The following is a 16,743-nucleotide window of genomic DNA, read 5'->3' as shown; positions in this document are numbered from 1 at the left end:
CCTTGGTGAGAATCCATTGCAACTACTGGGGTGACACTGGGAATCACTTTCTTTCTTCAGAGCTACTTCTGGCACTCCTGTCATATCACTAAGGCACATATGGGCAGTGTCTAGCACTGCCTGACCTGCTGATATCACACCACAGGGAGAGATAAGAGATTACATTCACATTTTGGTGTTTGTGGAGAGGATCTTGAAAGCAGGATTTAGTGAGGAAGTATTTTAGAGCACTGAATTTTCTGCTTGTCGCCCACAAAATAGCTATTTCTGATTCAGTGATGTCTTTCATAGAGGAGATCCCTAATTTACAATCTGAATGTCTAATGAGCTAAAATGTTTTTGGATGTACTTGAGAGCAGAACTAATCTGCAACTTACTTTTCCTGGACACAAGTGGAAGGACCTTCTGCCTCCTCTTCTGAGTACAGAGATGATCAAGTGAAGGCTCAGAAATCTGGTTTCACATTTAACTTTTGAAGCTACTTCTCCTGATTCCCTCTCCCCTGTGCCACACGGTCCCACTGCTGTAGCATATGAGAGTTTTGCAGTTTTCAAGTAATTTTGCCCCCCCTCATTTGTGGACTATATCATCTCTGCCTGACAGAGGAGGATCAAAGAGTGGAAAATCCAGATTCCTGCATGTTCTTGGGCACCTGTTACCCAATGGGGCAAGGGAGTGCTTGAAGTGACTTGCTGAGCATCCTTCCAGGTACCCTAATCACAGAACCATCTTCTCTCCTGCAGCCTTTTTGCAATCTCTGAGTGCCAGCCAGTTGGACTGAGTCACATCATATATATCGCTGGTGAGATGAACTTGAAAGAATGGTGAGGAAACCACTAGATTTTGTATTACTGTGTAAGATCACTCCAAAAGTAATGCCTCCTATTTATTTCCATTGAAACTACAAGGGATACGAAGAGCACAATAACACAGAGCAAATTCTCAGCTACAGAGCACTGTTTTTCAACATAGTCACCATCATTGGCTTTGCCTTTTAGCCAGTGATGAACAAGAGCTGCATGCCACGCTTGTAAAAATACGTTCCAGCAGAGGTGAACCACAGTAGCTACTGCCATGGTGAAACACCTCCCACCCCCCACTGTGCTCATGTCCACTGTTTGATCTCAGCAAGTGTCAGTGAATGTCAATGGCTGCCTTTTTTTCCACGTGGAGGAATTCAATTCCACACCTTTGCTTCATCTACACTTCCCTGTCAGACACTGTTCTGTCAGAGTGCCCCTCTGCTGCAGTCACACGGCAGCAAAATGTCATGAAACGCTGATGAGAAGGTTCAGCTTCTGCTGCTGTATCACCAACATCCACCGTGATGTCATGGGCCAGTATCATAAAGTAGGAGGTGTTACTTTTGGAGCAGGCCTCACACAAAGCTGTCTTAAACAGAAGAACCACATTCACTAAAAAATTGAAAGAAGAAAACAACAACGTAGAATTCACTTAATCAAGCGTTACTGAAATGCAGCCCAATACGTGAACACATCCCTGCTCCTTCTGAAAGCAAAGGTGAAGTCAGCACCTGCACCTGCTACAGAAGCCTTGAAGTTTGGTTCTGTAGGTGTTAGTAATTTGACAAATGCATTTCATGTTTCAGAGCAGAAGGCCTTAGAGAGCAGGTTTTTGGATTGCTTCTTGAAAATGCCAGAATTTATTGAAATGCTCCTGCCACCACAGGTACCCAAAACAGGGCAGGGAACAGGCTTGCCTCTAGGCACTGAAAGCAAAGGATATGACACATCTTTTCTTTTAAGGCCCGCAGTTTGAAGTCTGTGGTAGTCTTTTGTGGTTGTGACTTTCAGTACAGCATGCTTTGGGGTTTCTCCTTTCAGCCTAAGGACCTGAAGTACATATTTCTAGACCGGGGAGGAGATCTGTCACATACACAGAGTGCCACTGCCCATCTTGGAGTTGCACGTGCTCCTCTGCATTTCGGTTTGAATAGGTCCTGTCCTCACCAAGCACTGCTAGTAGAGGTCTGTGATGAGCTCCTGCTATGCAGTATCAGTGTGTTGCTCATAAACAACTCTGCTGGAGAGAGACCTGCAGCCCTTGTCCATCTGGTTCTGCATGGACAGCAACTGAGAGAAAGTGTTCTTTTTGCTCTTCTTTTGCACATTGCTGTGAGCTATCAGCTTATCTATAGGCAGGTTCAGAGTTTGTAATGACTGATGTAAAACCAAACCAGGCAGATTTAACAGACAGATTTACACTTCATCTGTCAGTGGGATCTGCACCTGAAATAGGCAGGACTGAGTTCTCAGTTATCACCGACCCATCCCACTGTTCTTCTGGTAATCGATTGGTGTGTCAGCAAACAACTTGCATGTTTCACTTACACCTGGATTCTGTGCTGTCCAAAAAGCTACAGAGATTGTTACTTCACATTCATTTTGTTGACTCTGAGAGCCCTGTTACTTAAGTGCAAATGTAGATGGCATTTTTTTACTATTTGCTGGTTTTTCATCACTAGCATAACTACACTGTTCCAGCTGTTGGTAGAAATAACACTGTAATATTTTTGCAGCATAGGAAGAATAGTTATTCTCATTTTATGTATGGAAAACTAATATACATGGAAACTACATTATTTTCTAGAGAGTTGCTCACAGAATATGAACTGGAGTTGTGTAGATGGCACAACTGGCTCCTAAAGGACAGAACTGCTCTACCTTCTTCCTCAATGTTCCTCTGCCTTAGGAGGGGCAATGAAGCCTTGTTGTGTGTTGATGGAAAATGGGCTGCATCAATTAGAATATATTTCTGAAACAACTTGTTTCTGGCAAGTTGTTCAGTCTAAAAATATATTTATTTCTAATTGCTGAGCTGAATGCTTAATGAATTCTTCCTTCCCAAGAACAATTAATCAAAGAAATGATTTAGGGCTGGCACTAACTCCCCCAGGGCTCAGTGGCTGTGTTCCATTGACATAAATAGAGCAGACCAAGCCCAGACCATACTGGAAAGATTTATCTAAGCATTTTTTAATGGTTCCCATCACTGTTTGTGTGGATGCCTCTGGCAGAAAAGTACTATACATATTGGAGGAACAGCCCTCAGTGTTATAGCAGAAGCACCACAAGTTGCTGTTGTTTACAACAGTGTTTGCCTGTTTTGTATTGTTTTTATGGAGAGGCATTTATGTGAGCTCTCACTGATTGTTAGGGGCATTGTGAATGGTGAAAAAAGAAGGGACTGCAGCTCGCTCAGGAAGGTTTCTTAATATGAACGCAGGGGTAGAGAGGTCACTGAGACCCTGCAGTGTGAATCTCAGCTTTGATAAGGAGGATCCCCACCACACAACAAAGACCTTTCTGTGAAAGATCAGACGTCAGAAATTCGCAGGGTGTCCTGGAGAGTGCTGGATGGATCCATCGATGTCGTGATTCTTGACAAAAGCCAGGTACGTGCTCAGTGAAAATGCTGAGATATGCCAGCACATACAGCAGCGTTACATACTGCGCTCCGTGCCTTGTAGGAAGATGGAAAGCTAAACGGATTCCAACCAATGTGGCATGAGGAGAAAGGCCTGACATGCCCAAATCTGGCCACTGAATTTCTGATATGTAGTATAACTTGTGATTTAGAGCATCGACTTTGGGTGAGGAAGGAATCTGACCACATCTTTTCTAGGGAGAGTGTATCTTGACTGTCCAAAGTTCATGAGTATTCTATTCTCTGTTCTCAGAGCATACGCCTGATCCTCCTCTTTATTTTCCCCAAGTCTCCTGCTTGAACTTCTGCTGAATCTCCTCATTTTAGTCTGTTCAATGCAGAAATGTTTGTAGGGACATCAAATAATAGTTTCTGGGAAACTGAAAAGGGCTTTGGAACACAGCACAGAAGAATCTGCCTTTTTTGTGGACGATTTAAGCTGATGCCCTCCAGACACTGGGGTGGATGTTGGGATTCCTGGCCTTTTTTCTTTTATCCTGTATATCTGTGTGCAAGAGAGGCCCTAAAGAAGTGACTGCTTCTCCATACCTCAGTTTCCTTGGCTAGCAGATGACGATGGTGAGACACAGCTACCTCCCATAGTGTGTTTTGAGATCAAGAGGCAGAAATCCCTTGTGAGCTTTGCACTGTTTCTGTGCATGCAGCAATTAATTCAGCACCCGGTGTCTGGAGAGGATGGTGGATTTATATGGATGCCTTAGATAAGCATAGCCTTAGCACTGTTTCTTCTGAGACCTAAAATAATCAGAGGCAATTGGACTTTTTTTTTTCTTAAGTGTTGCATTTTTAGAAGGTGATTCATCTTTTTTCTGGGATTTTGAATACTTGAATAGCCCCAGGGTCCCAGCAGCTTTAGTCTTTTTGTGAGCTGATTGTGCTCCAGTCCAGCCTGACTAACTCAGTGCAAACAAGAGTCTGATCTTGGCAACCAGAAGGAGTTTGGATGGAGAAGTATTTTTTGCCTTTGAAACTGAGATACACCTAGTCATTACCACATTATCTTCTTGCATGTCTCACTCTCCCCCACCCCAACTTCTCTTACCCACAGAAAGGCTTAGGCTGACGCTTCATGCTGAAAAATTCCTTCTCTGAAAGTGTGGTCAGGTGCTGGAAAAGGACGCGCAGGGCTGTGGTTGAGTCACTGTCCCTGGAGGTGTTCAAGAAACATGTAGAAGCAGTACTAAGCAGCAGCATTTAGTGATGGTAAGTGGTGGGCAGTTGAACTAGGCTGTCTTGGAGGTCTTCTCCAACTTGGTGGTTCTGTGAACACTTAGGAGGAACATTTTAAGCATCTCAGATAGCTGCAAGTCTTTTTCTCAGTCTGACAGATTACTTAATTGATTGCTGCATGCAGTTGCCACCTCTTTGTGGACTACCACAGAGCTTGTGAGCACGAATTTGTCAATTCAATGCAAAATAATAGCTAGCAGAAAGCAGAATTGTGTCCTCCGCTTTCTGAACTGTGATTCTGATAGATATGACTCATATAATCTTTCCGCCCTATTTTGGTTTTTGTAAGTTTGGGTTCCTAGCAGCAAGACTGACTTCTTTATCTTCATATTATGTCAAGAAAGCTGTGTTAGTACAAGATAGTTAACAATCCTGTCATCCCTGTATCTCAACGAGATGCTAAGTTGGGGGAAGATGCATGTTATGTCAGCTGGTGTCATATGTTCTCTGTCACTTTTTCAGTAATGTTTACTCTGAACAGGTAAACATGTATTCATATGTCTGTGTCATCTCCATGTATCCTGGACTGCACCCGAAGAAGCACAGCCAGCAGGTTAAGGGAGGTGGTCTTTCCCCTCTGCTCTGCGCTGGTGAGACCTCACTGAATTGCTGTGTCCAGATGTGGAGTCCTCAGCACAGGAGAGACACAGATTCAAACTGAAACAGGGGAGATCTAGACTGGATGTAATGAAAAAGGGTGCTAAAGCACTGGAACCAGTTGCCCAAAGATGTAGTGGATGCCCTGTCCCTGGGGACATTCATGGTCAAGCTGAACAGGACTCTGAGCAGCTGATCTGACAGTAGACATCCCTGTTCACTGCAGGGCAGTTGAGCTAGATGATCTCTTCCAACTCAGATGTTTCTATGATTCTGTGTAAAATCTCTGCCTGCAGCACTGAATCTTGTGTGAGTTGCTGTTAATACTATGGCAGCTAGGGCTGAAATATAGGATTCATACAAGTAGTCTTTGAAATGTCTACCTGTCTCAAAGAAATTGCAGTCAGAACACTCAACAAAATTGTCCCTTTCCTTTGTATAGTTGGGCACAAATTAAAACTTAGGTCCAAAATGCTTGCTTTTTGAGGCAGTTCAGAGGTCACAGAATCGTAATGGGTGGAAGAGACATCTGGAGATCATCAAGTCCAACCTCCTGCTAAAGCAGGTTTACACAGGCAAGCACCCAGGCAGGTTTTGAATATCTCCAGATGAGGAGATATGTCCTCTCTGGGCAGCTTGTTCCAGTGCTCTATAACTCTAAAAGTAAAGAAGTTTTTCCTCATGCTCGTATGGAACTTCCTATATTCAAGTTTGTGCCCATTGCCCTTTGTCCTGTTGCTGGGAAGTGCTGAAAAGAGCCTGGCCCCATCCGCTTGACTCTCAGCCATTAGATATTTGTAAGCATTGATCCTCCCTCTTCACTTCTCCAGCCTGAACAGTCCCTGGTCTCTCAGCCTTTCCTCATAAGGGAAACACTCCAGGCCCCCAGTCATCTTTGTGGCCCTCCACTGGACTCTCAAGAAGTTCCCTGTCTTTCTTGAACTGGGGAACCCAGAACTGGACACAGCACTCCAAATGAGGCATCACCAGGGCAGAGCAGATGAGGGGGATCACCTCTCTTGACCTGCTAGCCATGCTCCCTTTAATGCACTTCAGGGTACCATTGGCCTTCTTGGCCGCAGGAACAACTGCTGACTCATGGCGAACCATTTGTCCAACACTCAGGTCCTTCTCAGAGCTTCTTTCCAGCAGCCAGCTTTCTCTAGAAGGATGCAAGGGGATCCCTCATAGCTATACACACCCTTGGGGTGGGTGGCCTTCTGGCTTGTGTCATGGGAGGCAGCTAAGGAACAGTTGTCATTGCTCTGATTGACTTGGCTTACTCCCCTGTCTGTTGCTATAATGTAAGCAATGCCATTTTGGACTTCACCCCCAAGTTCATCATTTTAAAGCCCACCTCACTGGGTTGGCCTGTTGCTGCAAATGATTGCCCTGCCCCTTCTAGACAGGTGAACTCCATCCTCCCCTAACAGGTTATAATCTTCATAAAAAGTCCCATTGTTATAAAAACCAAAACCCTTGCACTGGCACCAGCCATGTTGCCAGGAATTGATATGCATAAAACATGTATTTTTGGCTTTCTTCTTTCTTGTACCTGGCAAAATTATAAAGCAGATAACTCGAGCACCCATATTTTTCACTTGTGCTCCCAGGGCATTATAGAATTCTTTGATTCTGCCCATGTTCCAGCTCCCAGTGACATTCATGACTATATATTTGTTTTTGATAGTGAAGCTGGAGGATGGAGACTGAAATGGAGTCCTGTTGGGTTTTTTTTTCAGTCAACAGGGACCAAGGTGCCTCCTCCTCATGCCTGTTGCTGGAATGTGATTACTGAACAACCTCTCTCTCTCTCTCTCTCTCAGCACTTCTGATGCTAAGGAGCCTTTGTTTCTTGCAGCTCAGCCACTTGTTGTAAAAGGTCCACCTGTGCACATCCTATACAGGTCCTTACCTTACACTAAGAGAAGGCTCAAGGTACTCAGTGCAACCAACCACCTGAATAAAAGTCTCTTTTCTTACCAGTTCTGTCTGGGCGAATGCATCAGAATCTATCTCCAGGAATTTTCCTGTTTTAGCCCTCTGGCAAGTGCCCACCACCATACAGTCAGAGATCAAGAGTGCTTCCCCTGACTGTGAGCCTTCAAGCAAGGTACAGTACCCTGTCTGTGCAAACTGCTGTGACAGAATGTTGCTCCCAGATGAGAACATGGCCTGTCTTGAGCCCTCCCTTCACACCCTGCGTGAATCAACTCAGTCCCTAGTGCAGATCCATATTTGAAACACACTGCCCAAACATTTGAATTTGAGTCATGCTAGACCTTGGATACAGGCCAGGGCCTGAACTTCATCACAGTTTATGCGTGTCTTTCTGCTTTAGTCCTTTGCATTCCACAACAAATTCATGATGACTTGGAAGCTGCAGCCCTTATTGATCTGCCCGTTCCCTACAAGAACAACATATGGCGTGTTTCCATGGCAATAGGTCCCCCTAAAGGGGCTTCCTTCTTTCTCTCAGTAAGGTCTTTTTATTGGTCTTTTTCATTATTAAATCATCAGAGACAAATGCACACATAGAAGGGTCAATGTCTGGATCAATGGGCAGCAAGCAAAAAGGAACTTCTCCATATTCATAGAAGCGAGAGATTCAGAAGATCAAACAATGCAGCATCACCAGGCCCTTAGCATGTCAAGTCTCACATATAATGGATGCTATGAAATCAGTACACATCTAACTCCTTGAAAACCTTCGGGGTTCAGCATGGGGAGCAGAGGAGAGGGAACTGAGACTTTTTTTTCTAAGTGCAGTATGGTGGGATGTGAAGAGAAGGTTAAGCTCTCTGGCTTAGACTTTGTGCCATGAGCAAGAGGGTTCCTGCAGGCTTGTTTAAATGCTACAAATAGAAAATTGTACTTAATGAGAGTGTGGTGTGGCAGGCTTCTTCTGATGAAGTCTGATGAGAAGAGCATGGAGAAGAGGGCTTGGAACTAGATAATCTTTAAGGCCACCTCCAAGCCAAGGCAATGATTCAAAGTGCATGACTTGTGCACTGGCGTGGTGTAGGAAGCAATCCCAGACCACCAGCAGCTGCTGTGTAATCTGTCCACTCCTCCCGCTCAGCAGGGAGGTTGAAATGTTCCAATGTACCTGCAGGGGTGAGAGGAGGCCAGCCAGCCAGGCTACAGCCTGGTTTGTCAGCGGTTGCGCTGGGCTGGTTTCCATCTCCAGGAAACCTGTGCTTATAAATCTCCTGCTGAATCTGTACTGTATTATCTTCCCAGTGGTATCTCCAGCCACTCCTGGCAATGAACTCCCACTGCATAACAATTTATATCTTTGATCACCTCATCCTGGGCAACGGAGTTGTGAGAACAGTAAATTGTTTAGGCCCTCAAAGAAGAGAGGGAATAAGCCTTCCAAACGGTAAAACCCCCCAAATCTCACTGCTCTTGCAGCTCATACAAGGGAATTGTCTGTGTGCTAGTAGCAGCAAGCGAGAAAATACTGCTAATGCTGTTTTTGGTCAGAAATGTGTTCTGCATAGGCCTCAGTACTCCAAGTTTAGAGCCGGCACAAACGAGGCCTCGTGTAGCAACCCCTGTTACTGCCTGTGTGTTTATTTTTACCTCTCAGGGAAGATCCCAAGTGTAGATTTAAAACACTGCTCAATTTGCTAGGCAGAAATCAGCAGGCAGGAAGGCAGCGTGCTTCAGGAAAGTGGTCGATTGACCAAAGTAGTGCAAAATCCAGCGTGATCTTTCTTGTTCTCGTTCCATGTTTGTGTTTCAGCACTGCTGGAGATGAAATTCAGGAGCATATTGTTTCTGTGCGATACAGCACGTCTGCATGCCAAGCAGGAGGTGTAAGCGTTTCAACACATTTATTGAATGGCAGATTGCACACAAACCCCTTGAAAATGCTGGTGCAATTTCTATTAAGCATGCTGTAAGGATTAGACGATGGATGTTGACTTTGCAGATTAGATGTCCAGAAGTGTCATTATCCTAGGACACGTGCAGTCCAGGCAGCACCACTGCAGCCTCTGTCCTGCCGTGCCTCAGGCTGGGATGGAACAACACCCTGCAACGTTTGTTCAGGCTGTAACTGAGCTCAGTGATGCCTCTGCTGTACGGTTCACTGCTGCTCTGGGAGGAACTCGAGTGAAGGCTAGCACTATCTAGTGGTTAGCGTGCTGTTTGCCTAGCCAAGTCATTTAAACTCTATCATTTGCTTCCCTGAATGAAAGTTAAATACACTTAGAGAAGGGATATCAGCAGCTTTTTTGGATAAGGTTCTATTTGTTTCCCAGATGCTTGAACAGTTCTCCTCTTAATGTGGCTTTGTTTCACGACTGGTTCACTTCAGTGCAAATATTATAGTGCTTGGGTTTTCTGAGATGGAAGTAGTTAAAGAGAATGAAGTTGTTCCGACAAAGTCAGGGAGTTTGGCTGACAAAGCCTGTTTTGAACTGACTGGTGCTGGATGGAGGCCGTGGAAGTGCCTCTGTCTGGTAAATGTGGTTGTTGTGAAGCAGCCTGCTTCGTAGTGGCAGCTCCTGTAGGCAGGGCTGAGTGTCCCAGCTATCCAGCAGAGCCTCATGGAGTTACATGTTTTGGAGGTGCCACTGTGCAATGTATCCTTCCCCTCTGCAGAGGCCAGCATCTGTGCAAGGCTTTGCCATTTTCTCTTAGGTAATACTTGAAGAAAAAGGCAACTCACCCGCTAATGAGCTCACCTTGCATTTTGCAGCTTGTCCAAAGCAGTGGGAATTGCAAGGTCCAAGGCCTTCCCCATCACAGCAGGGTGAACGCTGCCCGTGTTCTGCTCTGACCGCTCTGGCAGCAGGCACTGTGCCAGCAGCTACCAAACACCCTCTCTGTTCAGAGCATTGCACTGTCCTGGTAGGTTGCCACTGACACAAGGTCTGCTCGTCCTCAGTTCTTTTGAGTCCTCCTGTAAAAATCTCTGTACTGCAACTGTTCATCACTTTGAGAAGCCTGTTAATAGTGTGAGTGTACTGGAGGTTCTGTCAGAGAACTAATAATTTCACTCATATTAATATCATGCATTATGCTTTCTAAGCTAAAGAAAGGAAATAATTCGTAATGTGCTGTGTTACACCATGGTAAATGCATCAGTGCCTCAAATGCCTTGTTTGCAAATTGTCAGATGGTATAACTGGAATAAGAGTATCACTAAGTAATGTGTATATTTATATTTCAGCAATGAAAGAAAATGGAAATTTCCCCTTTGCTGTTACCACAAATTATAGGATAAGTCATGACTAGGAGCCTCTTTTGAAGCTAGGCACCCATATTTTCTAAATCATATTTCTGAATCAGTCACTTAAATCTTTAATATCTTATAGTCTATCTATTTGTAATGTAGGATGATTGCCTTCTTAGGTCTGTTGGTCTAATTCACGTGAGGCCATTACTTTGAAAAAATATAGGCTGTTGATTATAGTTTAATAGTGAAGTGTTAGATTTAAAAATTGATGATAGAGAAGCAGTAAAATGCTAATACCCTACTTTGCTCGGATTGCAAATGCCATCTGAAAACTATTGCATAAGCAGTGGCTTTCTTAATTTTCCACTCACCAAAATCCACGTAATTATATTTTAAGATAATAATATGAGCATGTATGGAATTCTGCAGCAGTCAGAGGAGATTAGGTGAGCAATTGTGTAGATTGGAGATAATCTAAGTGAAAGGCTAAATTGAGACCTTAGAAAATATCTTGCCTCAAGTAAAACTGACAGTTGAATTCGATGAAGATTTTATCAAACACAGCACGAGTTTTAAGAAATCCAGCTGAAATGAAAGTGCTGCAAGGCATACACCTCCTCTGCAGCGTATGCTGTACAGTGAGATGTCCCTAATCATACACCTGCTTATGTAAGCACTTAACATTCATGACGAGCTAATAGTCCTCTTGCCCCTGATGGGAAAGCTAATCACTTGCAGAATTGTATTCCATCTTAGCAACTCGTTGATACCCCTTACTCTTCAGTACTCAGCTGAGGCATCCTTATGACTGTGGCATCGAAGTTCCAAAGGAAGATGAACAGTTCAGACTGCCAGCAGTCTGTGCCACTCACTGTCAGCTGGAGGAGATAGCTGGAGCATCTCCGGCAGACCCAGAGTTAATCTGGCTGTAGCCCTTCGCTGCTGTATCAGCTCTGGCTGTATCTCCACTGTTTATTTTCTGTGCATCTGCATAGGGAACAATGGGTAGGGAGGCTGAAGTATGCAGCCCGAGGAGACTGGGAGACTGCACAGCTCTTGGCCTCGTGCTGCAGTGCATGGCTAATGTGCAGCGCTCGCAGGGATGGCAGGGGATACATATTATTTGCATAGATTGCACAGAAGGAATTAAAGCTGTTTGTCTTACTCTTTAAACAGGTTCCCCTTATCATTTCCCATTATATAGCACAGAATATTTCTGTAAATCGTTTGATTTTTTTTTTTTTTAATTTTTTAAAGTGCATTTTCATTTCAGAGAGGTTTTCAAGTGCACAGGTATTTGAATAAATCACTGTGAATAAATTCACTTCTAGCAAGTGAATCTGTGGACTCGGTAGCTATTGAAGTGTCCTTTGGTGTGTTCAGGAGCAGTGAATCACCACATTCCTCCTATTATCTCTGTGAATAATGCAAAGTTTGTAACTCTCCAGTAGCCATGCACCTGCTCGTATCTGGAAGCGGCAGTGCTTCCAAAGGCAGGGAAGGATCTCCCCAGCTTTTCTCTCTCTCCTTGGTGATGTTACCTATGAGAATGGCTGACTTCTGGAGTAAACTCTCCTCCCACCATTGCTGCTGCAGCCACACTGACATCCACTAATGCTCTTTACAGAAGATGATTTCTATTTCTAGCCCCACTAGCAGTCCTGGGAATTAAAGTGCGACCTCGCTCCTGTCAGGGTAGTTGCTGGTGAGCGCAGCAGTGCATCATTCAGCATGCAGCTGGAGGGGGAAGGGAGCTGCCACTCTGCAGAACAGGGCAGATTTTCATCAATTCTTTGAAGGAATCACACAGCAATCCCTCCCTGTGCGGAGCAGAGGATCAGGACGTGGCTGGTGACTCAGTAGGTGGCACTCTGTTTCCTGAGTGAGCTCTAAGCCAGTGTGCCTGGGCTTGTTGGGGCGATTGAATTTGTCTTTGCTTTTGGTACAAGCGTGCTACGTTCATCAAAGATGTGCTCTTGTAAGGTAGGGGAGGTTCGGCGCAGAGTCTGAGCTAGATTCCATTGGTGAGGATATCCTGGCTCCCTGGCATTTTCAGTTAGATGCGTTGTTATTTTTGCCTCCTTTCCACGCACTGTCAGGCAGCTCCTCAGTTCAACCCCGAGTTGGCTGCCTTACAGCAGAAGCTGCAGACATCCAAAAAGCCTTGTTAATTTAGAGGCGAGGTTGCCCAAGTCTATTTTCTCTTGACAGCACAACCACTACTGAGCGAGAACAGAAGTTAAGGCCACAAATGTGCCCCACTCAGGGAAAGTCTCTGAACGCCAGGGCGACGCAGCGGTGCTGACCAGGCTAACCTCTGCAATTCATTATTTTCAGTCCGGCGGTCACTATCCTTCTTGAGCTCATGCACTATAACTGGTTACACTGCATCGTAGAATAGATTTTAAAAATCAAGGTTTATTTAATAAGGGTTACATCCAAAAGCAATATTCCTTGTCTGCTGTTAAATTAGGCACTAGACAGAACAGAAAACTGATCCAACTCCCTCATCCACACCCACAAAGTAATACCTACAAATTCACACTTTCACATCAGCTATGTGTCACCAAACATGTTCAAAGAGCACATGGTCTGGAAGTGCCTTTGCCTACGTTAGTTCTTACACATATTTTGTTGCAGCTATTTAGGAATTAACCATTCAGAAGTTGTGGTACATGTTAAAATGGGACTTTCAGCTCTAAGAAGTGGCGTAGACTTGGATGTAGTATTAAAAACAAGTATGTGCAAGCAACACATCTGGCTTATATCATGCTGGCTGTTCCCCATGCTGCAAGCTACTCAGTCACACTGAGTCAGCTCTAATAAAACAATACATGATGTGAATCTATTATTTTTTTTTTCTGTAAGCTTTTGAAAATGGGAAAAGAGAAGTCAGGTTATCAAAGGAAGATATTCGTAGTACAAATCTCAGTTAGACCCTTTTCCAAGCTATGTGAACAGTTTCCAGTCTGGTCATGCTCAAGAATCAAGTTCAGGACCAAGCCTTTAGCCTCAGACATCAGTGGATGAATCCCATTCTCTCAGTTCTGCCATGTGGATTCTCTGCTTGCAGGACAAGACTAATTAACTCCATCTGCCTCTGATGGGTGTGATGGAGCCAATTTCATCACCGTCAGCTCTGTGGAATCCCTAGATGGAAGGAAGACTATATGAGAAACATAGATTATTAGTATCAGTGCTTGCCCTTATGTACATCACATGCTCTGCTATTCTCGCCAATAATTTATAGGGAGTGAAAAGTGTTCCTTGGTGTAAATACAAAATTCTGCATGGGTGGGATTAGAACTCTGAGGTACCGCAGTCCCCGAGAGTCCCTTCAGTGTAAATCCAGTGTTTCCACTCTGAGCAGGTCAGACCGTGTGTGTGGATTGGATGTTCAGGAGATCTGGAATCTTAGTTGAAATTTAACTTCCAGCAAGTTTACATTGTAAAGGCAGGTGAATTTACTGTGCTGGAGTAACGTGCACACCAAATCCTTGGTGGTTTACAACCTTTTCTACCTCCTTCCTAGAGCCCAAAGGTTATCTCCTCCCTGCCATTCTGGATACCCCGTTGTTAGAAGGCAGTGCACTTGATATAAAAGTTTACCTTCTGTGTTTTGTAAGTGGTGGGTTTAATGGTCAGAATGGAACGGAGCCTGGCAATAATCTGTAGTCACCAGTACACCCTTGTGGAGAACGGTGGTTTAAGAAACAGCCCTTTATCTTTGCTTCTCCACATGGCAAATTGTGCTTCCCCGTGGCTAGCTGGGCACTGGTATGTCATCAACACCTGCAGGCTGGGACTGAGGAATGTGAGGATGCAAGAACTGAAATATCAAGAAGTGCTGTAGATCAGGATGCAGGGCTGCTGCCCGTGGTGTGACCACGCTCAGAAAGTGCTGCAGTCAGACAGAAAGCATTTTAGTGGAGCTGCGAGCATCCTGGCAGCTGTCCCCAGTTGCTTCTTAGTAACTGAAGTCACCAGCCATCGCAGGGAAAAGAGACAGAAGAATCCAGAGATCTCTGAGCAAGGCCACTTACCTTCGTGTCTGTGCGTGTCTGGCCATGTCTATTTCATGCCATTAATTTGAAACTTGGGAAAAATAATTTTCTTTGTGCTTATTTCCTCCTGTATTCCCTGCAGGCAAATTAAAGATGGCTGGGAGGTTATTTGTTTTCTGTAATAACATACACAGCTTCCAGACTTCCTGCTATTGTGCGATTAGCTAGATTAATTGACTAGGAAAGATGTAGCATCATCTCAGGGCCTTAATAAGGAAGATTCATAGATTCACACAGTATTGATGCTTATTGCCATATGACACAGCCTTGCTCTTAGGAGCATATGGACCTATCAGGGACCTATCTGCTGAGTTCTACCAGCACCTTGCTTTCACACTGAGTGAAGCATTGCATGGCACCTTGGGAGCGAGAAGCGGAGAACATCTTAGGAAACCTCGTTAGTGAAGAGCTGCAAAAGGCAGTTGCCATCAGCCTCTGCTGGATGTTTCTGGGAATTGTGAGTGTGCTGCTTTGTGACCCTGTCTGTCCATTGCAATCACTGGCATCTTTAATACCCTTAGAGGTACCTCAGAATGTTAAATTCTGATTAGGGAGAGAGGGCCTATGCAGGCAGGGCTTTTGAGGCATATTCTGCCCTTCCATTGCAGATGCTTCACTGCAGCAATGCTGTTCTGCAGTAGCTCAGCTGGACCATGGCACAGGCTGGAGGGGGACCAGTTGTTACTAAAACTAGATTTTGAGGATCTTTGAGACACATCTGCTCTTCTGTAAAACATTTCAGTGATTTTGATTGTAGCTGGTCTGACAAATGAACAAGCAGCACATGCACACCTTTCTTCGACAAACCCAGCAGTTTCCTTCAGCACATCACTGTAAATCCAGATCACACATTGACTTCACTGGTGTTGAGATGGTCTGGCTTAAGGGAAGGCACAGTTTTCTCCCTTGTGCTTGAATCCTGTTCAGTTGCTGTTTCTTTTTTATGGTCTAGGGAGTTAGGCTTATTTGATGCTCAAGAAGTCAATAATATGAACATAAGCAACCATGCTAGTTTGTGTGACTGACTGGAAGAACTGCTGCAGCTTTCTGAATGTTGCATCTTCAGGTACAGGCAACCGAGGCTGAAAATCAGTTTGCTCTGTGCACGTTGTTCGTTCACTGTGACAGATGTGTCTTAATATAAATTATTGATGATGCCTCACAGTGTAACAGTAACAGCCCTGTAGCATACAATGTAGAGCTGGTGGAACCTTGGCAAGGTGAGAACAGAGTGCATTGGCATCTCTACATGTGAAGCATCTGAGAGGGATTGGATCACCACCGTGTTGGGCAGTGAGGGTCCTTTGTGAGACTCCTCAACAAAGTATGAGATCCAGAAATAATTTCACTCTGCACTCTGGGTGAGTTGCAGCAATGTACAGAAGGTTCCTGTGCTCTAGGAAACCTGCCTTGGCAGGGGGTTGGACTGGATGACCTCCAGAGGTCCCTTCCCATTCCTATGATTCAGTGATTGTGTAATATCATGTGATTGTGTGTCTTTTATGCTTATACGTGGGGGAAATCTTTTAAAACCCCAAACAAATAAACTAGGAACTATTTAAACTGTCTTCAAAAATGAAAATGAGTGTTGTTGTAAGGTCTGCTGGCTATTATTAACTCGCCATTAAGATGAAGGTAAGTTTCTTGAAGACTGCTTCATGGTGCAGTCGTTCAATGTTGTTCTTGCTAGATGTGTGATTCTGGGCTTTACTGACCATTTCTGTTCAGCACAGGAATCTACAGAGCGTGGGCTAAATTCAGAGTCCAAGGTCAGTGTAAGCCCTACCGAACACCGGAGATTCCAGCAGGTTCTAGTTCCATCCTGATGCCAATGCTGTCAGTGCCAGCTACTTCTAAAGAAGGATCAGATGGTAGCGAGCAGGCCTGACCAAATAAAGCCAAAAGGCTTTATCAACTTGCTGACTTTGAGCCCTCCCAAATACCTGTTTTCTCTCTCTCTTTTCATAGCAATCACTGCAGTAACTTCAAATATCTGTCTTCTTGGTGGCCCTGAAGGCCCACTGAAAGTTTTTCAGCGAGCGTTGTCCAGCCAGGTACCCAATTCATCTCTGAACATTTTCAGCCAGAAAATGAGTGTCCCGTTGATATTAAATGCTTAATTACACTGGCTGCTTGTGCACTGGGAAAACATCAGGCAGATGAGCAAAGATTAGGTAATGAGCAACAATAGAG

The 16,743-nt window shown here is 44.5% G+C and overlaps 1 protein-coding gene across 1 annotated transcript in view; it reads left to right on the top strand.

The window, feature by feature from the left end:
* The window catches only part of HCN4 (hyperpolarization activated cyclic nucleotide gated potassium channel 4), a 95,083-nt gene that overhangs the window by 12,965 nt on the left and 65,375 nt on the right, over positions 1–16,743 (top strand). The gene's annotated exons all lie outside the window — the stretch shown is intronic.

Source organism: Lagopus leucura, unplaced genomic scaffold (assembly GCF_019238085.1).
Source record: "Lagopus leucura isolate 7727_CA_CO unplaced genomic scaffold, USGS_WTPT01 Super-Scaffold_100052, whole genome shotgun sequence".
Lineage (NCBI taxonomy): Eukaryota > Metazoa > Chordata > Aves > Galliformes > Phasianidae > Lagopus > Lagopus leucura.
This window is presented reverse-complemented; position numbering and strand designations above follow the sequence as displayed.